This window comes from Neopelma chrysocephalum, unplaced genomic scaffold (genome assembly GCF_003984885.1).
Source record: "Neopelma chrysocephalum unplaced genomic scaffold, ASM398488v2 Primary Assembly neopelma1_104, whole genome shotgun sequence".
Classification (NCBI taxonomy): domain Eukaryota; kingdom Metazoa; phylum Chordata; class Aves; order Passeriformes; family Pipridae; genus Neopelma; species Neopelma chrysocephalum.
In genome coordinates, this window is record NW_020897768.1 from 598,159 (window position 1) to 621,273 (window position 23,115).

Sequence of the window (23,115 nt, forward strand, 5' to 3'; positions counted from 1 at the left end):
CACTTTGAACTCAATCTAGCTACTTCTGTTAGGGATAACAAGAAGTGCTTCTACAAATAGGGGAACATAATCACCAAAGATGAGGAAAAGGCTGAGGTACTTAACACCTTCTTTGCCTCAGTTTTCAACAGTAAGACAGGTTGTCCTCAGAACAACTGGCCTCCAGAGCTGGTAGACAGAGACAGGAAGCTAAATAACCCCCCCTGTAATCCAGGAGGAAAGAGTTAATGACCTGCTGAGCCACTTGGACCCTCACAAGTCTATGGGACCAGATGGGATCCATCCTAGGGGGATGAGGGAGCTGGCAGAAGAGCTCACCAAGCCCCTCCATCATTTACCAACAGTCCTGGCTCACTGGGGAGGTCCCAGATGATTGGAAGTTGGCGAATGTCATGTCCATCCACAAAAAGGGCTGCAAGGAGGACCCAGGAAACTACAGGCCTGTCAGCCTGACCTCAGTGCCAGGCAAGGTTATGGAGCAGATCATCCTAAGTGCAATCACACAGCACCTACAGGATGGACAAGGGATCAGATCCAGCCAGCAGGGGTTTTAGGAAGGGCAGGTCCTGTCCTACCAACCTGATCTCCTTTTATGACCAGGTGACCTGCCAGGTGGATGAGGGGAAGGCTGTGGATGTGGTCTATCTGGACTTCAGCAAAGCCTTTGACACCGTCTCCCACAGCATACTCCTGAAAAAGCTGGCAGCCCACGGCTTGGACAGGGGCACTCTGTGCTGGGTTAAGAACTGGCTGGAGGGCCGGGTCCAGAGAGTGGTGGTGAACGGTGCTGCATCCAGTTGGCAGCTGGTCACTAGTGGTGTCCCCCAGGGATCAGTGTTGGGTCCAGTTCTGTTTAATATCTTTATTGATGATCTGGATGAGGGGATTGAGTGTGCCATTACCAAATTTGCAGATGACACCATGTCAGGGTAGATCAGCTGGATGGCAGGAGGGTTCTTCAGAGGGACCTGGACAAGCTGGAGAGATAGTCTGATTCCAACGGGATGAGGCTCAACAAGGCCAAGTGCCGGATCCTGCACTTTGGCCACAACAACCCCATGCAGCGCTACAGGCTGGGCACAGAGTGGCTGGAAAGCAGCCAGGCAGAAAGGGACCTGGGAGTTTGGATTGACGGGAAGCTGAACATGAGCCAGCAGTGTGCCAAGGTGGCCAAGAAGGCCAATGGCATCCTGGCCTGGATCAGGAACAGTGTGGCCAGCACTGGGAAGGAAAGTGATTCTTCCCCTGTACTCAGCACTGGTGAGGCCACACCTGGAGTGCTGTGTCCAGTTCTGGGCCCCTCAGTTCAGGAAGGATATTGAGGTGCTGGAGCAGGTCCAGAGAAGAGCAACAAGGCTGGTGAAGGGACTTGAGTTCAAGTCCTATGAGGAGAGGCTGAGGGAGCTGGGATTGTTTAGCATGGAGAAGAGGAGGCTCAGGGGAGACCTCATCACTCTCTACAACTACCTGAAAGGAGGTTGTAGCCAGGTGGGGGTCGGTCTCTTCTCCCAGGCAGCCAGCAGTAGGATAAGAGGGCACAATCTTAAACTCTACCAGGGGAAGTTTAGGTTGGATATGAGGAAGAAATTTTTTACGGAGAGAGTAACCAGACATTGGAATGGGCCGCCCAAGGAGGTGGTGGATTCACCATCCCTGGAGGTTTTTAAGATGAGACTGGATGTGGTACTTAGTGCCATGGCCTAGTAACCGCGGCGGTGTTGGATCAAGGGTTGGACTTGATGATCTTGGAGGTCTTTTCCAATCTGGATGATTCTATGATTCTATGATTTCCATTGCAAAACTCTGAAGACTATTCTCTTTTATTTCTCTCTGTAGTAATTCCAACATAAAAGCCCCAGTTTAGTGCATTAAATCTATCAGATCATGATACACAGCACAATGTTTTATCAAGGAAAAATTTCCAGGAAACTTATGAGTAAAAGACAAATATTTAACCCTAGTGTGCTGTACTGTCATAGTGTGAAGGACTCATATGATGGTCCAAATTCATCATCAATATTGCTATTGAATGTAAGGGTAATACTGTTATCACTTATAGAATGACAGAATCATTTAGGTCAGAAAAGACCTTTAAGATTACCAAGTCCAACTGTTAACCTAATACTGACAAATCCCTAACTGCCAAATCCCTAAGTGCCACATCTACAGGTTATTTAAATACTTCCAGGGATGGTGACTCAACCACTTCCCTGAGCAGGGAAACCTTTCTGTGAAAAGTCTTGACAAACCTTTCAGTGACAAAATTATTCCTAATATCCAATCTAAACCTCCCCTGGCACAACTTGAGGTCATTTCTGCTTGTCCTATCACTTCTTCTTTGGGAGAAAAGACCCATCCCCATCTTGTGATGAAGTACCCCTTGAGCCTCCTTTTCTTCAGGCTAAACAACCCCAATTTCCTCAGCCTCATAAGACTTGTGCTCCGGCCAAAAGGCTTCTCTTCATCAAGAAACTTGCAAGCAGTGAAACTGGAAAATCAAAGTTTTAGAACCTGAGTATGTCTTCTTTTTCACTCTACACAGGAAGTTTTTTAAAAGTATTCTATACTCCTAGTTAACATGATCCACAGCCTGTGAAAAACTGTATTAAAAATGTGACCTCAATAGAACCCAAATTGCTGAAGTTTTTGGAAATCTTGACATCAGAAGAAAGAGTAGAAAAAGAGGGAAGAGGAGAAGTGGTTTAATAATTCTTTCCAGTTTCCACCGGGTTTGGAAGTAAAAACTAATTGTCTTGGAAAAACTCAGCAAGTTTTGCTGTGTTTCAGCTCATTCTAAAGCAAAAATTAAGGCCACACTTACAGATTTTTCAACAAGTCTGGGCCAAACTTTGACAAAGCCCAAGCAATAATATGTTTCTACTGGAACCTGGATTACACATAATCTTGTAATGATTCTATTCCACCCAGTTTGGTGTGAAACTCACTCCTGTTTTTACACTGATCTCCTTCTTGGAAAACTATCCAAAACCAAAATGAACCGTAACAGGAGATTATCACAGCTGCATTGAAGGAATGTAGCAGAATTAAATTAAAAAAAAAAGGAAAAAGAAAAAAGTGCAGCATCCTTGATGTCCAGCCAATATAGATCCTGCCAAATTTTATACAACACTGCTACAAGCAAAAAATACTACTGCACCATGGTGGTTGCTGCCCTAGTGACACTTCCAAGGTAAATAATTATGTAGTGATTCATCCAATAAAAAAAAGACAGAGGGAAAAAGTACAACTAATCATTCATTTTTCCAAACCCTGAAGAATTAATAATTCCATTAAACAGGAGAACCTCCTGCTATGAATGAAGTTTGGAGGAACAGATGGCATCTCACTAATTGGTTAGTTTTAATGTGGATTTTCAGAGAAGCTGTTCTGATGCTTCTCTGTCTCTTCATGCTGTGCTCCTTCTTAATGTGTTTGCATTTCTTGTATTACCTTTCTCATTAATGCCACGCTCATGTTTGGGACACTGAAAGTGATATTTAAATAAGGTTGCAGGCAAGCCATCTGTGTGCGTTTGAAAAATTGTGCTCTCATAAGTTTCCATGGTGTTTTGGAAAGACTGCTGGAATTTACTTCAGGAGAGCAGAGGAACAAGTAATTCCTGTGTACTGAATTTTCTCAATGGACAGACCACCCAATTGTTAATAGCAGAAGGGGAAATAATATAAATGGGCAAAACAGAAGATTTGATTTCAATTCTGATTCTATTTCACTCTTCTTTCGTAGAATCATAGAATCATAAAAGTTGGAAGAGACTTTTATGATCATCAAGTCCAACTGTCAATCCAGCACTACCACTGTAACCCCTAAACCCCTAAACCACATCACCCAGAGACAGATGCAGACACCTCTTAAACACCTCCAGGGATGGTGACCCCACCACCTCCCTGGACAACCTATTCCAAAGCCTGACCACCCTAACACTGAAAACTTTTTTTCTAACATCTAATCTGAATCTCCCCTGTCTCAGATTATGGCCATTTCCTCAATTCCTCTCACTGCAGGCACAGCAGAAGAGACCAACCTTTCAGGTAGTTGTAGAGAAAGATGAGGTCCCCACCGAGCCTCCTCTTCTCAAGACTGAACAAACCCAGTTTCCTCAGCTGTTCCTCATAGGACATGTTTTCTAGGCCTTTCACACACCTTTTTGCCCTTTGCTGAACACTCTCCAGCACCCCAATGTCCTTTTTTAAGTGAGGGACCCAGAACTGAATGCAATACTCAAGGGGTGGCCTCACTGAATATGAGGGATGATCACTTCCCTAGTTCTGCTGGCCACACTATTTCTAATACAGACCAAGATGCAATTGGCCTTCTTGGCTACCTGGGCACACTGCTGGCTCATATTGAGCTGGCTGTCAACCAGCATCCCCAAGTTCCTTTCTTTCTTGAGCCACTCCTCCCTCAACCTGTAGCACTGCATGGGATTGCTGTGACCCAAGTGCAGGACAAGGTACTTTCCCTTATTGAACCTCATACAGCTGGCCCATTGATTGAGCCTGTCCAGGTCTCTCTGTAGTTCCTTGCTATCCTCGAGCAGATCAATATTCTGACCCAATTTAGTGTCATCTGCAAGTTTACTGGGGTGAACTCAATCCCCACATTCAGGCCATCAATGCTAAACAGGACTGGCCCCAAAACTGGGACACAGGGAACACCTCTAGCGCCTGGTTGCCAGTTGGATTTAGCTCCATTCACCACAACTCTCTGGGTCCAACCATCCAGGCAGTTTTTTACCCATTGAAGAGTCCATCCATGAGCACCCAATTTTTCTAGGAGGATGCTGTGGGAGACAGTGCTTTACTGAAGTCTAGATAGGCAACATCCACAGCCTTTCTCTTATCCACTAAGCAGGTCCCTTTGTCATAGATGGAGATCAGGTTGGTCAAGAATGATCTGCCTTTCATGAAACCATGCTGGCTGATCCCCTGGCTGTCCTACACGTGCTGTGTAATGGTACTCAGGATGATCTCTTCCATAACCTTGCCCACAATTGAGATTAGGCTGATAGGCCTGTAGTTCCCTGAATCATCCTTCTGATCCTTCTTGTGTTACACTTGCTAAATTTCAGTCAGCTGGAACTTCTCCAGTTAACTAGGACTGCTGGTAGATGATTGAGACTGGTTTGACAAGTTCTTTCACTATTTCCCTCATTACTCTGGGGTGATTCCCATCAGGGCCCATAAACTTTCAGCTGAGTATGTGCCAGCTTCCCTTCCATGCATGGCAATGATGCTCAGTCCTCTCTGGGAGACTCTACTGACTCAATGTGTAGCTCTAACAGCATAGGTTTTTCTGTCAGGGTCTCACCCTAAAAAAGAGTTAAACTGTTAGTCATTGAACATAAAATTTGAGAAATTGGACATAGAGAAAAAGATGTTAAGAAAAGCCTTTGGTTTAAGCCTGTAAGCACATGCTGATGTTGGTAAAGCAAGGTGATGAAAGAGTCCAGGATGATGGCTTAGAGCAGTATCATGCATGTGTGACTTTTTACTTACAAATTCCTCTGTGTGAGATACCTTGAATTTTCACATGTGTAAGCAAAGCTCCAGGGAGAGTTAAAGGATCTCTGAATGCATGGATCTGTGTGTCTGGATATATACAGAGACTTTTTTTCTCCATAGCACTGTCTTGGGTCTAGAGCTGTTCTGCAGGAGAGCTTCAAATTACAATGACAGGTAATTCAGGTGGTCAGGGTGCTCAGAACTGGACAAATCTCAGGGACGAGAATGAAGTTTTCTTTTTAAAGGCAGGTTGCTCAGTTAGTTTAAAGACCATTAAGGTATCTGTACAAAACGGACGAATTTGTTTTCCTAAGAACACTGACTGTGTTCAAGATAGGACTGTGTAATCACTCTTCCCTGTAATTCTTTTTAATTGTTATATATTATACAAGAATTAATTTGTAGCCAAAAAGCAAGAACTTTAACTTTTCTTAGCACACAGAAAGCTCTGCAAAAGCATCACACACTTCAGTATCAGTGATGATGATCTAATTCATAAAGGAGGAGAAAAGGACAGGCAAAAAGGAGGTGATCCTGGTGGAGGTCCTGCAGCCCTGTCAGGCACAGAACCTGGTAGCACACCCTACAAAAATAGTACTAGTATCAGAAATTATACTATTTCACACCAAGCCTGCTCTTGAGAAAGTAATCTGAGGAGTAAGAACTGCCTTCAGATGGTTTATTTCTAAAACATACTGCTGGGTTTGAACAGCGAAACCTGTGAAACCTGAATTTATATGAAAAACACGGCAACATAATTCTGCTTGACAACAGAGCAGTCACATGAGTTGAGCTGTCTGGGAAGTTTATGTTTCTGAGGACGGGGATTGTATCTTCTGGGTGTGGTCTCTGAAAGCCCTGTGATGTCACCAAGGAGTCATTGTGACACCTGTGACAACAAGCCTTTTGGAGGCATGGGGCAGCCCTGAAGGGCCATGGTGCCTGGCCTCCTCTGTCAGGGACAGATGTATGTAGGTGGGGAGACAAAGGACCCCCATCACATTGGGTGCCTTCTGAGGGCACAGAGAGAATTTGCTAGACAAGGACACTGGCAGGGCCTGGGACACATCTGTGCCTCCTTGGGGAGTAGTGAACACTGTCGGGGAGGCACTGGGCTTCTTTTGTTGAACCTCAGGGGACAAGGAGCCTAACCCAGGCAGGTCTGACAGCATTCAGTGCCAAACACTACAGTAGAAGCTAAGGATGGATCACAATGTGGGCCAAACTCTGAGGGCTGAACAGGATGTCCCGGGCTCCTCAGGGAGGAGCCAGCGCAGTCAATGGGGGTGCCGAGTTGCTTTCATTGAACCGCAGGGGACAAGGAGCAGATCCCCACCGAGGTCCTGCAGCATTTGGTGCCAAACACTGCGGGAGAAGCTAAGGAAGATGGAACGTGATGAGGGACAAGCCCTAAGACTCGAACGGGACGTCCCAACCTCCTCAGGGTGGAGCAAGCGCCGCCAGCGGGGCCACCAGGTTTCTTTCACTGAATCACAGGTGACAAGGAACTGAACTCCATGGAGGTACCACACCCCTGCTGGGTACCGGGCCTGGTAGCACACCCTACCAAGAAGGGTACTACTGTATACTTTGTTATTAGTGTCAGGAATGATACTACTTTACACAAAAACAGCTCCTACTGAAAATTGCAGAAATAACGTCAAATCTAATGCTCAAGACTGGGGCTAAGAATCTATTCTCCATCACAAAATGCATCAGAAAATCCTAAAGAGACCCGTGCAAGGCCTTTTTAGGTTAAGAGGATAACAACTGTGAAACGTGACTGCTGGTTTTGTCATCCTGTTTTATGCAATGTTTGTCTATAAAATGCATTACTGAACATTTTGTGTGGTCATGCCTTTGCTCCCTGTATTGCATTTCCACAGTATGATCAACTTTTTCTCCTTCCTGCCCTGGTACCAACGACCCCAATGGCTTGTAAGAAATTCTCTTGTCCTTCCACATCATCTGCTTTCTCATGCTTTACTCCAAATATCCCCCAGAATAACTTCTCCTGTTACTTACCACTCTTCTCACAAGGTGGTAGTGAAAAGTGAAGTAGATTTACAATTACTTTGTATCAAAGGGACTACCTTTAATACCAATCCTAATCTAATGCTTGGTAGCAAGCCTCTGAAAACCTTATTTTCTTCTCCTTTTTCCTTAGAGTCTTTAAAAACAACCTCAAAGACTTCATAGAGAAATTTTTCCCCATGGCATGCCCTGTGCAGAGCCTCACATTTAATGCCCACACTGACAGTACCTGCTACAGGCTTTTCAGATCATGGCCAAAGACTACCGAAGTCACTGAAAAACAGTGGTGTACAAAGAACACTGTTACTTTCAAGTAAGACTGGTGCAAAGAGGAGCTTTCTCAAAAGACAGAGGTGATACAATACATTAATTATTGGACCAAGACAATAATACTGTATTCAATTTTTGTATTTAACTACAGTTGGCCTCTACTCTGTACACTCCTTGTGACACTACATGACTAGGACCACCACAGAACAGAAGCACTAAGACACTACTGTAAAGGAATTCAGATGAAGATCAAGCTGCAAACTTTCTGACTCACAGCACTGATGTGAAGCAAGTTGCTATAAGTTGTAGCCTGCCAACCAACTGGGAAAAGTCCAGTCACCTGCAACACACGCTATGAAAACAGAACTAATGCTTTTAGGGAGATGTTTCACTTATCGCAGCCCTTATGCTTTTGTTTTTCTTGTTAGTTTTCTGTGCAGTCCTGATGGAAAAAAAAAAAGATTTGGATGCCTTCATGAGGCAAATCTGACTCTTCCTGAACATACAGGACCATTCGAACCCTCCCATATCAGGTAACCTGGAGGTACTTTCTGAGCTTGCATGATAGTGTTTTGAGTCACAGAACCACAGAATGAGTGAGGTGGGAAAGTACCTCCAGAGGTCATCTGGTTCAACCTTCCCTGCTCAAGCAAAGTCACTGAGAGATGGTGACCCAGGACCATAGCCACACAGCTTTTGAGTATCATCTCCAAGGAAGGAGACTCCACAAGCCCTGGACATTCTCTGCCAGTGCTCGGTCACTCTCACTGTAAAAAAAGGCTTTTCTGATCTTCTGAGGGAAGCTTCCATGTTTTAGTTTATGCCCACTGTCACAGGGTACCCCTGAAAAGAGCCTGGCTTAGCCTCTGCACACCTACTTCAGCTATTGATATATGTAGGAATAAATCCTCTCCAGAGTCTTTTCCAGGTTGAACAGCCTGGAGGATACACTCTCAGCCCTTTCTTGCAGGAGATGCTCTACTCCCTTCATTGTCTTTGTGGACCTTCACTGGTTGCTCTCCAGTTTGTCCACCTCTCCTTGTACTGGGGACCCCAGTAGTAGTTAGAGTACTCCAGGTACTCACCAGCATAAATCAGAGGGGCAATAGTATTTGTCTTTATTCAGAGAGGTCAAGCTCTGTATCAGAAGCAGCTATAAAAACCTTTGTAGTTAAGTGTACATCTACACATGTGACAGCTGTCTCCAGGAGAACGCTGTAAAGATGTAAGTCATTATCTGATCAAGGAAGTGAATGCCTCTGTTTCTGTCCTTTTTTTTGGAAAGAAAATAAAATTCTTTGTCTCTGAATTTTATATCTATTAGAGCAGAATTTACCAACTGTCCATATGTGTATAGCATCTTTTGATTTTGTTGCAGCTCCTAAGAAAACATACTACTACTGTGTCATGGTTTAACCTCAGCAATTATGTACCATGCAGCCATTCACTTATCCTGCATCTTCCCCTCGCTCACGTCAGTGGGATGAGGAGGAGAATCAGGAAAAGGTAAAACCCGTGGGTTGAGATAAGAACAGTTTAATAATCCAAATAATAATAACAACAACAATAATAACAATACTAACAATAATGAAAACAGAGACAACAAAAAAGAGAGAGAGGAATAAAACCCAATAAAGAGAAATGATGCATAATGCAATTGCTCACTACCTGCTGACCGATGCCCATCCAGTCCCTGAGCAGTGATCGGCACCTCCCAGCCAAGTCCCCTCAGTATATAGACAGAACGTGATGTTCCATGGTATGGAATATCCCTTTGTCTAGTTTGGATCAGGTATCATGGCTATGCTGCGTATCAGCTTTTTGTGCAGCTCCTCATTGGCAGAGCATGGAGACACTGAAATGTCCTTGACTTTATGCCAGCACTGCTCAGCAACAACTAAAGCGTCTGTGTGTTATCAACATCATTCTCACAATAAATCCAAAACATAGCACTATACCCTCTACTAGGAAGAAAAGGTCCCAGTGGAAACCAGGACACACTATAACAGTGTGGAACAAGTCATGTCAAATTGTAATTGTTGAAAAATAAAACTGTTCCTGACCCTTCGCTGAACAAGTAGTCTTCTCTGGATATCAGTATGCCTCCCTCAGGCTGACCTGCTCTCCTGTAATCCACTCCACTCCTCACAGGGTTATGTAATTGGACAGAATTGTCAAAGATGCAGTAAAAATTTGGACCATTGTAAGAATGAGGTAAGGAAGGAAGCACCATTTTTTTTTTCTGTTAATTTGATTTCCAGGGCTGATGTTCACCCCGAATAGGATGAGCCTTTGGTCAGAGCCTGAGCCAGGACCACTTAACCCTGGCTGGAGTGGAGTGTCCCTTTGAGTTTTAAGGGCTGGCTCCCCACTTCCTGTGTTTTGCACTGACCTAGGCTCCAGGTCTGTTGTGTTAAAGCACCTTTTGGAGTTTCAGGAGTGGTGCCTCTGGCAGTGTAGGCAGAGCTAAGAGACCGAGAGGCATTCTAAACCATATATCACATTGGTCAGGTCTTCTTTCTTTATTCAAATACACTTTCAAATCATCTGCTTTCAATACACAGAGAAATGCTTTGTGAGTCATCAATTGTCCTTTATTTCCCCACGAGGCTGTTTCTCTTGCTCATGTGTTTAGAAACAAACGGGCTGCCTGTAGCATGACTTTGTCATAATTGATATATTCAATACCAGACATGCAGGTAAGGTTTTTTGAAAGTGCTTAGGAAAGCTGTGAGTCAAGTTCTATTGATTCACAGGAAAGTTGGGTGAATTATTTATGGGTGCTTATGAAAAGCCCACTTATGGGTATTAGAAAACTGATTTATGTTCATAAAATTCCACTCTTTGCAGACACAATATAACTTAAAAGAGCATCTTAATGGAGTCTAGCTAGAACCTGAAATCAATATTTCATTTCTCTTAAAGAGAACCTTTGCTTTCTAAAAGACACAAAAAATAGTGCCTAGAATAAGGAAGCAAGAGGTTCTGCCTGATAACGTCATGCAATCCTTCATCCACTAGAATTACCATGTGACACCACTCCTTTACTTTGCACTTTACAGTGTGCTTCCTTTTGATGCCAACAAATTCCTGTTCATAATTAAGCACCTGATTTAAACTTAGAGGTACACAATTTTGTGTATTAATTTACCTACAGGTCCTTGTATTAATGGTGGAAGTTTAGATTGGCTTGCTCCATGCATGGTCAGTTTGATGTGTTCACCTCTTAGCTCTCCTGTGATCCACGAGAACAATTGACATCTTCTACAGAAGATGGTAGGCAATCATCTATTTTGTATTCATGTGTGGAGGTGTATGTAAGACTGGTTAAAATGAGGGATAATTAAGGAAACGTGACCAATGCTTTGAACATTATTGTGCATATAAATCTCCTTGTGGATTAGGTATCATCCCACACTTTCTCTCTATTCCTGTTTTGACTTGGCTAGGCTTAGGAAACCTGTGTGTACTAGATTCTTCCCCTTTTTTACTATTCTCCTTTACTTGCCAGATACATACTTCTTGAAATTATTATTGTGCCTGCTTTTAGAAATTCTTGTCCTAAGAAGGAGTGAGATTGATTGCAACATAAATGTAGTGTCTATCCATCTAAGTTTAGTGTGAGGCTGGGAGAGAAGATGAACATGCATGCAAAATCCACAGTGATTTATAAAGTGTGATCTGAGAGATTGGAATTGTTTATTATGTGAGCCTGAGGCAAAAAAAAAATTGTTTAAGATTATAACCATTCAGAAAAAAAATCTTTTCATGCAGGATTTCATTTTTCAAGTGAAATGAAACTTTTCACAAAATGAATTGTATGGAATAAGTTACTAAAAAAAGAGTAATATTTTCTGAGCCTGGAGTAGCACTTTTTTCCCTTTGCAATTTCTTATGTTAAATCCCATACATTCAATTCTCACAATGGTAACAGGATATGGGGATTTAACTTCCTTTTCCTTTTTTCAATAAATAAAGCTCCTTAATACAGAGAGGTATAGAGAGTCCTTCAAAATGGTTAATCCAGGCTTATTGATTACCAGTAAACATTGTAATACACTGATATCTTTCCAAAAAGTTACTTATAGCTACATTTCTAATTCCTTTAGATTCCACAGGTATTACATTTCAAGCTGGGATTTTTATTTTTAGAATGGCAGTAAGTTTCATTAGCAGTTTCTCCAGACTGGCTGTCATTCTGCCTGAGCTGAAAGAAACTGAACAAATGAAGTCATTCCATTCATTAGTTTCTTTACCTGTGCATCGTTTAAAATGGTACTGGTTTGTTGAGCTTTATTTAGCTTGACTGCAGTTGCACTCAATATAGCTGCAATGGGAAGACAGGAATAAATGTAATGTTTCAAAATTAAAGCAGCATTCATCCGTTGCACGCTTTAGCAGCTATGTCTTGCTAAATTCCGCAATTAAATAATTGTTATATATCAAAGATTCAAGAGATTAATGTAAATCATAAATTTTTAAAAGTTGGATGATTTTTTTTTATTTCAAAGGCTTTTGGTTTACATATAGACTGTGTACTTCAATGTGAGCTCTACCTTTAAAAACAGTAAAAATTACGTGAAACCCTCCCATGGTCACTTGATTTCAAGAACATAAAACACGTGCTGCCTCCAGGATGTTAAATATAAAACTTAAAGACATGTATCCCATTTATTCCTTAGACTCAATAAAGATAGCATTCTGAGTGTTAGTGAATTTGGTTTGTTCATTAGGAAATACTCTAGCATGTTGTGGCAGTTTTAAGTTGACTTCTGTTCAATAGTTCTTGGCATTTCCAGTTATTCTAGTACTAAGTGATTGAGTAAACAAGAAACTACTTTTTATGGTTTTGCCTATTTTGAGTGGTATCACATTACCTTTCTTCAAGGCCAGTTAAAGGTGACGCACCACTATTAGGAGTTCTTATATGCTTGTATCTAGTGGAAGTCTTCTTACTAGAATACAAAAGGTCTTTTTTAACCACCATGATTATATCTTTCCTATAAAAATATAATAACACTTTCCTATAAAAGTATAATAATCACTTAGAGTTGGGAGTTTCATTCCCATCTCAGTGTAATAAAATTATCCTGTGACAGCTGGCTTTAGGTGGCAAGCTGAGTTACATTTCAATTTAGAAACTAAATATATAGTCCAGTTGTCAACCTGAAAACCTTGGAATTTGTCTCTGTCAGTGCTGTTTGTGCCACCCTGAGGAACTCTCTGCATTTTTCTGTACTTTGGTTTCGCACGTATAGAAAGAAATAGTTACACCCCTACCTCATGGTGCACAAATATATCTCAGGTTATAATCCTTGCCCATAGTAACAGTCCTGGTTTATTTTACAGAGGTAACATAAGAAGTCTAAATGATTCTGCTGCCATCCAACTGAGCATAATTTTTCTCACTATTCTCGCTTTGACAAAGTAGAAAAAAAATATAGTAACATATGTAAATCCAACAGCTCTTACATCTAGTATTACATCTTGCTTTATGGTGAACTTGCCACTGGCTGCCGCAAGAGAGGAGCCCCGAAGAAAAGATACAAGGACTCCCTGAAACAACATCTCAGCCTTGGCCATATTGATTAACATAACTGGTCTACTCTGGCCTCAAATCGGAAGGCTTGGAGGCACACTATCTATAATGTTGCTGTTTCCTTTGAGAAAGCACGCAGGATCACTCTGGAGGAGAAAAGACAATGCAGAAAGAACCGTGTCTTGCAGAATATACCACCTAAGGAGTCTTTCTGCTGTGCCTTTTGCAATCGGACATGTCTATCTCGTATTGGCCTCATTAGCCACCAGCGTGCTTGTAACAAATGTGGATAGAGCCTTCCTAAATCTTCGTTCGCGAAGCCTAGCCATGATGATTACATCTAGTAAAGAGAGGTGTTTTTATTTAGTATATATTTTAATATTAAATATTTGACACCTTACTTTCATCTTCAATCAAGTTCTGATAATGCATACTTACAAAATATTCAACAGAATGAATGAAACAGGGAATTGCCAAAAGCCACTAAGGGACTCATTAAGATGTATATCCTTTAATTTTCAAAATTCTTCATTAGGAACATAAATAGAAAGTTCTGAAACACAAGAACATGTTTTATGAGAAAACTTGTACTGGTTCAAATGGATTTTGTCTCTGACAAAGGCAGTATTATGTGCTTTGGAGGAATATATAGCTATTTATACATTTTAGGTGAATATATTTTTGAGAATTTATGGACTGATATTTTTGGATATAGACCTGGCTGTCTAGGTATTCTATAAACCCAAGCAGATTTCTTAATTCTGTCTAATTAAATGTATCAAATTACCAAAGGTCAAGTATATAAACTTCAGAATATCTTGAAGATATTTAAAAGTTTTAATGAATAAATCTTTGTAAGGTACAGAAACATGAATGTTATTTTAAAAATGGAGGAAAGAGTAAAGAAAAGTGACTCGTTCTGTCATACAGCAGTTTGGTAGAAAACAGAGGATTCTGCTGTATTGATATGGGCAAGTACACTGTCAGTAGAACACCCCTGGAATTGATTTGGCAATTAGAAGAAAAATAGTTAGACCTCATCACGTTTCTTTACCTTTATTAGGGCTGTGTTTTCTTAAATAGTCCTTATCTAAAACACCATTCCTGTTGCAGATTTTACCTTGGTTTCCTAAGGAATTAGTTTGAATCTTTCCTTAATAAGTTGTTGCTAGCTGTAGCCTAATTAAAAGGTAGAAGACTCACAGAGAGTGTCATTAAATATGTAGGGACTTAATCTAGAGATGCAGGTACAGGCAAACCTTATTTTTCTCCCTGTTAGGGTTGAAGCACCCCTTAGTGCACAATGGATAAGTGACACTGGGGGGAAACTATTAAAAATGCCTCAAGATCTTTCCCTGAGTATTTGCTGAACCTTACACATGCTTTAGGAACACAAATTTTAAGCACTCCTCCCCCCAAAAAATCCACCCCAAAACATCCGAAGAAATTAAATGTCTTTAATTCTGTTCACATCTAGTCCACCTGCACAGATATTTTTGTGAGGGAGCAGGTGGCCAAGACACAGCTCACTGAGGTTCTACCTGGCATCCTAGCATTTGCATTTAAACAATAAATCATGGCACAATAATTCTGTGGACAGAAGCCTGTTGGTGGGTTAAGCCCAATCAGCTGCCTTGTTCCCTCTCATTTTACTGTTTCAATCACTTCCCATCCTACCAATCAGACATTTGAAGAAAAATCCCAGAGCTATTTTAGGTACCTGATCAAAGTTATGTTCAGTAGACTTCTTTCAAATGTCATTTGCTTTTTCCAGCCATGCACATCTTCAGTCACTGTGTCCCTTCTGCAAGCTCTGTTAATCCATTTCCATATAGTTACCCTTCTTACTGCATTTTCCCCCCAGTCTTCCTTAGTTCAGAATCCATCACATGGCTGTCGATCACTCTCTACTAAGAAAATCCAATTGTCCAGCAAAAAAGTGCACCAGTGAATTGCACTGCTGATTGCAATAGGACTTATTTGAAACAATAGTATTTATTAAGGTTTATTCCTGTGTAAAAATCATTAACCTAGGGAGGCAGTTTTTAGAAGATTAACATCGTACACTGCTTGCTCATGCTCTGAGTTGCCTTCCCATGTTTCTTCAAGGGAAAGTTAATCCAGATGTGTAGGTGTGAGGTTTCCAAATTATGTAAGGCAGATATGTGTTTTTATGTGGTACAGGCCAGTGTGGCCAGTACACTTACCAGAGTGTATCAACAGTGCTGCTGCTTCACCCTTAACAGTTGCCTCAGGTTTGAGAAAACTATTTGGATTTAGTACTTTGTAGTTTTTCTGACATCTGAAAAGTAGATAGATCTGAACCATATGAGTGTGAAAGTACACGTCTCTCTTCCAGACTGTATCTGTTTCAGAAGTGTTTGTTTTTTTCTGAAAGACGTGACCAGGTGATATTTCTAGTCACTGCATTTCCTTCTTTCATGTTCAGTGCTGTCTGAGTTGTGCTGTTGCACCTGTTGCAATTTTCCTAAGGATCCCAAATGTTCATGTGTCTATCCCTCTCTTGATGTCTGCCTAGGAACTATCCAGGTTAGTGACAGTGAGTGGAAGACTCCTCTTTTATACAGCACCCTGTTGCAAAGAGCTCCTTAGCCAATCTGAGCATTCTGGCACACCCTGGCTGCTCTGAAGAGTACTACCTGGTAATGCAAGAACCTTTCACTTTCGATTATCCCAAAATCAGTGTCCTGCAAGCCTGTTTATGGCAAGTATAAAGGATGTAGTTGCAAAAAACTAAATACAGGCACCTACCTGACAGCAGCACTTCTTTCCTCCACTCAGCTGGTGGCTCCCACTCCTGGGGCAGGGAGGAGGTGGGATGCTGCGTGCTTTGAAGGCATGCTCTGTATGCCCAGCTAAGCTGCGCAGCCTGGCTCTGCCCACCTCCGGAAAGGTGGCATCTCTGAGACGTGCCGAGCCAGCCAGCAACATGATTACATGCTTCCTCACTGAGTTTTGACCATAGGCCCAGGGGGCTGAATACCCCTGCTTGTATTAAAAGCACAAAAAAGAGAAAATTTTGCTCTCTCTGTTCTTACACTGGGGAATTTGGCTTTGATGGAGATAATATTCCTCTCCTTTCTAGTAATGAGTAATATAAAAGATAAATGTTCTGATGCGGCATCTTCTTTCCCTCCCCCACACTCCCCCACTGTTTAGTAACAATTAAATTATTTCTTTAGAAAGGATGTGTTTGACAATCAGTTATATAAAAAAGTATTTGTAAATATAACTATAACTAATAAAACTAGTAAGAGAAGAAAATATACTAAGGAGGGATTATTGGGTATTTACTGTTTCCTATGCTTCTTCCTAATGCACCCGTACTAAATCCTGCCAGAGACAAGATGCTGCAATAGGCAATCTTCTGGGTCCATTAAGAACATTAAAAAAAATAGCATATGGGATCGTTAAGTGATCTTCCATTATACATTTCCTGTGGCAGAGAGAAGCTCATACATTCATCCTGAGCACTGCTTTCTTTTTATACCTATGAAAGGATTATTCTTTTGAATAAACCGTGAGTGGGAAAACTTCATTGGCTTGGATTATGCCATTTTCTGCAGCATGAAACATGAGTCAAATTCTGTCAGTGAATAATAGTCTAAAGGTTTTAACAAATGTGGAAAACTATTCTTCCTAATTAAAAAAAAAATACTACGTGAAGCTCTTTGTTTCTGTAATGAAATTGCCATCAGGACAAACACATTAGAGGTACAGAAACAGAATTTGCATTCAAAAAGCAGTAGCTGCCTGTATGCTATTAAGATAAGGAAATAATATGCTTCCAGCTGAGTGACTGTACTTCTTTGTGATCCATTAGGCAAGCAGAATTTACAGCTCATTTCAGACTACTTGAAATTCCAGTAAAAAAAGCAAAATATGATGTCAAAACTGAGGAGTCATAGATGGCCTTAGCCCAGCACAGGAACAAACTTATATGGGACTAACAGTAATAGAGAATATTGCTTCACACCTCAAGGATGTTTAATTCAAGTAACAGTCTTCTTCAGAACATTTGGGATGGCAATATGATTCATTAGTTGCACTGTACAAGCACTATACTGTACTGCACTGCATAAGAAATGTTATCAAGCTTTAAGAACCACAAAATGAGTTGTGCTAAAAGGACAGAACTGAGCAGCTGGGAACATATGCTCTAGACCGAGAAATAAATGCTGAATTTTAAAACATACAAAAGATACTTGTAAAGCACACACATTTTAGTGGAAAAGTAATGCAGGAAACAAGTGTTTCCTATAATGTCATTAGTAGCCTACTGGTTTTAACCTGTGTGCTCTTTTCTTTTTTTTTTTTAAATAGAGTTTTTCTCAGAATCACAGAAAATAAGCTGAGAATCAGAAAGTCCATCTCATTTTTCCTCCCCGTTTTGAGGCAAGAGTGGTTGTATCTAAACTATTCCTGACAGATCCCTGCTAAGTTCTTAAAACCTGCAGAGGAAGATGCAGCACATTATCGCTGAGCAATCTACTCCAGTACTTACCTGTCTTTCCCATTAGATCCCTTTCCACCTGTCTGATGTACACCTCCAGTGCTGCATTTCTAGTCCATACTACTTGTCTCATTCTCAGAAGATATGAAAAAACCTTATTCCTTTCCTTTTTTTTTTTCCAGCAGTTTTTTAAGCTTGCTATCATGTTCCCCCATTGTTTTCTTTTCTCCTGAGAAACCAAATCACATTTTCATATTTCCACATTTACTGTCTAATAATTCCTATGAGCTCATCTTTTGGATTGTAACATTCGCAATTGGAAATGGGGGTCCCAGGGAGGCCATATCAGTGCTGAGAAGAGCAGAATGATTACTTCCTGTGATTCACTGTAAACAATTCTGGTTTTATCTTTCAGTAACATTATTTAATTATGATTGATTTTTTTGTAAACAGTCATTACACAAATTCTTATTTACGCTAATACTACATGCCACTGACAGCTATGTGTAGCTTATTTTTGGTTGTCACTATTTCCTGTCTAAGACTGGGGGTTTTTTGGAGGGACTTTTCTACTGTTAGTTTGTTTGGAGATGTTTGTTTTTCTTTTAGTTGCTGTCATTGTTTCATTTTGTTTCAGACAGCTCCTCCTATTTGTCAAGACGTTTCATTCTAATCTTCCTTTTACGATAAGCTTACAGCCCCACATGGCTTTTTGCACATTTAATGCATAGTATTTTGTTCAGGCCCCTAATGAAAATATTTACGATTACAGAACCCATAAAAATCTCCCAATAGTACTATATTCATCCTTTCACTTTTAACCTATTGAAAAATTTTCTCCAATTTCTTATCTGTTTTGTGGGAAGCTAATCAGGAGTTTATTTTTGGAAGAAGCCAAGCAAACGTCCTGTTGGACAAGGTCAAAAGTCCTATTCAATTCAAAATATCTGTTTTCACCCAACTAGCAGGTTTGTTGCTGTGTCATAAAAATTTAATTTGTTCAACAGGATTTTTTTTTTGTTTACAAACCCATACTGATTATTGTTTATTAGTTCGATGTCTTCTAGATGATAAGTAGACTTTTTCAGGTTTCTTTTTTTCTTATATTTCTTTGAGAATTGAAGTTGCAATGATTTCAGTAGCTTTTAGGCCTCTTCTATTGTTTGGTCTCTCTTTTTCTCTAGGAATGAAACACTTCATGATGTTATGGTCAATGTCTACCATGTTGCCAGTTTTCCAAAGTTATTCAGATCTGAAGAAGACATTATTCTTTGGGTCCTGTCTTAACTTCCTGGATCTAAAGATATGTCCCGCTTGCCTGTTGTATAGTCTTATTCTCTTTCTTCAGTGAGTCAGAAGTTAGAAACCTGTCATTAATATCAAAGCCTATCTGTCAGATGACTGTGTTAACACTTTTCCCCTTTTGTTCTTTTCTAAAGGCTTCTTCCACTTGATCTTGTTATTTTAGAAACCAGCAATAGACCATACCTGACAGCAATACTGTTGGGCTTTTTCTTTCTATCACTGTGCGGAGATCTAACGAGTCTAACTGTCATCAGAGCTTGGATTCAGGGAAAGTGCATATGCTCTTGATATACAAAATTCTACCTCTTCTTTCTGTTTCTTAGCAGGTGGCGTTATTCTTCATCAGCATTCATGTTCTAGAAATGATCAACTGAGTGATAGCTTTCATGCTAAAATAACATTACTTACATACACACATTTTTGTTCGTGTTATTTTGCCATAGTTCTCATTTCAGTGTAGGAGCACCTAAAGTGTTGTTGATACGGCTGAATATTTTCCTATCTAACCAGTTTCCCCTTCACTACAGATTTGTATGTTCATTATGTTGATAAGCTCCTGATCTTCCTTGAAACTCGTTAACCTCATTCAATCATCCAAATTCTCCCACTTAATCAATCTAATACAAGATACCTATCACATCAGGTGATCTTCCTGGCATTTTTTCTTGGCAGGAAACTGGAAGACACATTTTGTGGAAGCACAGACCGGGATATAGTCTGAGGGTTCTCGCTCTATCACACTGAAGGCATTGTGACAATACAGCAGTACCCAGCCAATTTGCTTCTTCCTTCTGGAGTCTTTGCAAACTTGAATGTTTGCTTCATATGTTATTGTTGAAGGATCAGTACATACAAAAAAATTAAATACATGTCCTCAAAACTACTGAGAAGGAATTGAGGGCAGCCGAGGTAAGCACTCAGATGGTAATGTGTAACATCATGAACCACACTGAAAGTGTTATGATGAAAGACTATTTTGTATATGAGACTGGAGGGAGAGAATTTTTTTTCCTCAGGAAACCATGAGTCCAGATTAGTCTTTCTTCATGACAATAGTAGGGATTACTGCATGAAAGTAAGTGCAGTACTTTTTGGTTTTGAGAGCAAAACAATGTAAACAAAATGTAACAGATGTAAAAAAAAAGTAACAGAACCTGTGGTCTGATCATATTTAACTCCTCATTGCAAAATAGGAGCACAAGCATAAAATAAGACAGCAGGTCTGATTGTAGTTTTTTATGTCATAACTGATAACACTGAATATAGCCAAGGAAAATGGATAGTAAAATTAACAAGAGCTACTTGTAACTGATGAAGAATACAATGTACAACATTCATTGACATTATATTATACAGAAAATATGCTTCTTTATTGGAAATAGAGGTCAGTGCAGTAATAATTTCAAACAAGCTAATCTATGTCTTAAAACCTCTGGGATCTGTCATGCTTTCATTGATGCCAAGGTCAAAGATAAGGGCTGTGCTCAGCAGGCATACATCAAAAGTACAAATTACTGCAGCTACTTACTGTAGCGATTTCTGCATAACTACTACCATCACTGGGATATAGGTCAAAACAATTATCATTTTTAGCCCCTTAGATAGCTGTTACGTTACTAAGTATGTCTTATTTATCTAAGAGCCAGACTCAAAAGCATACTTAGGACTTAGAGGAAAAACAAGCAAGGAATATGAATCAGTGGTTAGAGCTCTTAGATGGTAAGGTAGAATCTTGCATGCAGGTTAAGGTCCCACAGTCATTACTATTTCTTGTTTCTCATCTACTCTTAATGCAAAATGTATCCCAGAGAGGATCGGGGCACCTTGATTCTTGCTCCCTCTCCCTCTTATCACTGCCACCCACTTTTAGCTCTCCAGAACAGGATCTGCAGTTGGCAGCAGAGATGTCTGACTGTAGAAACTTCTTGAGGCTCACCGTAGTCCACTGAGTGCTCTCCACTTCCTCATCCAGGGACCCCAACGAGAGGGATGAAATATGCACATCTTCCTATAAAAAGCCTGCATGCTTCCACTCCAGGAAAGCCAGGTAACTGGGCAGTGCAAAGTGTTAGCGCCTAAATCCTTAGTTTAATAGGGAGGGAAATATGAGTATAGAAGCTGTCCCAGCACTGCAGGGAGCCGAAAAGCATTGGTTTGTTATAAGCTCTAAAGGCAACATCTCAATTTTACAAGTAATGTTAATCAGGAAGCTGTTAGGGGAAAGGGCTGAATTGTTAGTAAAATTCACAGAAGGGTATGTAATTGAATTTGAATGAAAAGACTTCTAACTAACCACAGGGCTTTGATCCAAGTCCTTACAATGGTTAGAAGTTGTGGCAATTACTTCATATCTTCTGAAAATATAAAGGCACAGTGAAGACTTTTCTCTGACATCACAGAGAAGAATAAATTAAGCAAGAGAACAAGATCACTACAGGATTTCAGTTGAATTTGGATTTAGGCTCCAAAATCAATCCTGAAAGTCTTATTCAGCTGCTGCTGGACACTGAAGGTACTTAGATAAGACTAACACTTTGGCTTCTTTGGGCAAACCGAACTGCTGAACTCTTTAACTAACAACCACCAGAAGGTCTTTTTCTAGTTACTTGTGGTATTGTCTTTGCTGACAGGTTTGAGGGGTTGGGTGCCTGGATCCCATGTCTCCTCCTGCTCTGCAGCTGTACAGAAAGGGCCCAACACCCTGGCCCAACAGGTCACCAGCCTCTGAGCTGCTGCCAGAGCACCACATGTGTTGCACACATCCATAGGATTGGCATTCAGATGTAATTGAGTGATATCTCCACCTGGGGAGGGAAAGTTGACCTGACCGTAAGAGAAAGGTATGACTTTCTGTCCTAAGAGTTTGAACAGTCATTCAAGAACAAGCAGCCCCAAAACCAAGATCCCATTCTCACAATTTTACATCTCTCATCTGGTGACTTTTTCAGTCACTGGCCAGTGAAATAGTTTCAATAGGAGCAGAGGAATATAGCATTCATATTTTGCTAAAGTCTGATGACAAAAGAGATGAAAAATAGTGGCAAGTTTCCCTTTAGTAAGTAGATTATAACTTCCCTGCATAATTTCTCAGTATATATAAAGTGTTAGAGCAGATCTCTCCTTTTTTTTTTTTCTCTTTTTTTTTTTCTCTTTTTTTTAGGCTTGGCATTTTTGTTAGCATGAGAATTTTTCACTAAAGTACAGGAAAACATCTTCCTTATTGAACTTAAATAATTTTTAGTTTTGTATTTTTTTTTGAGGTTTGCATTTCTCTTGGCTTTTTCAGTACTTCTTTTGGACTTTCTCTTTTTTCATTCAGCTTGTCTGAGAGAGGAGGAGCAAAATTCAAAGTTTCCTGGGTTCCGCAAGGCATAATGAGAAAAGGCTTTGTGAAGAATATTGTTGTCTTGGCTCTCAAGGGAGGCAAGCAAAATCTGTTATCTGTGAATTTCTCTCTATAACATAAGGAAAACATTAGTTTTTCAGAGGTATGGTATGTAGCAAAGTTTAATAAAGCTAGTGAGGTATTTATATATATATATCTGTGGTCTGAGAGACAATAATTGTCAAAAGTAATGTGAATGGAATGGAACAGAGAGGGATGAGAGCATGCAATGAGTGATAGAGCCACAGAGCAATGTAATTTAACAAAGCAGGTGAAGGAATAGAGACCAACCTGCTCAGCTCAGGGAGCTGCTGGCAGCTTGCTTACCTCATGCTGAATGCTGCTCATTGTTTAATCAGTCAAGATATAACTCCTCTGACTGTGTTTGGGGAATCAAGGGAAGAAATATTGAAAACATACTTTTCTGTATTAGTTCCAAGGCTCAATTCTGACACCTCTTTACTACTGTCATATGTGACTTTTATAAGTCAGTTCAACAATAGAGCACTGTTATTCAGGGTCATAATTCAGTGTATTCCTTGACACACTTACAAATTGAAAAGAGAGTGAAAATAAGGAATCAGTC

General features: G+C 40.5%; 1 long non-coding RNA gene across 1 annotated transcript; it reads left to right on the forward strand.

Moving 5' to 3' along the window:
* The first annotated feature begins 7,496 nt into the window (after nt 1-7,496).
* LOC113973644 lies at nt 7,497-21,150 on the forward strand. Its single transcript, XR_003536315.1, has 3 exons — nt 7,497-7,869; nt 19,817-20,053; nt 21,023-21,150. It is a non-coding gene; the product is annotated as an uncharacterized LOC113973644 (long non-coding RNA).
* The last annotated feature ends 1,965 nt before the right edge of the window (nt 21,151-23,115 follow it).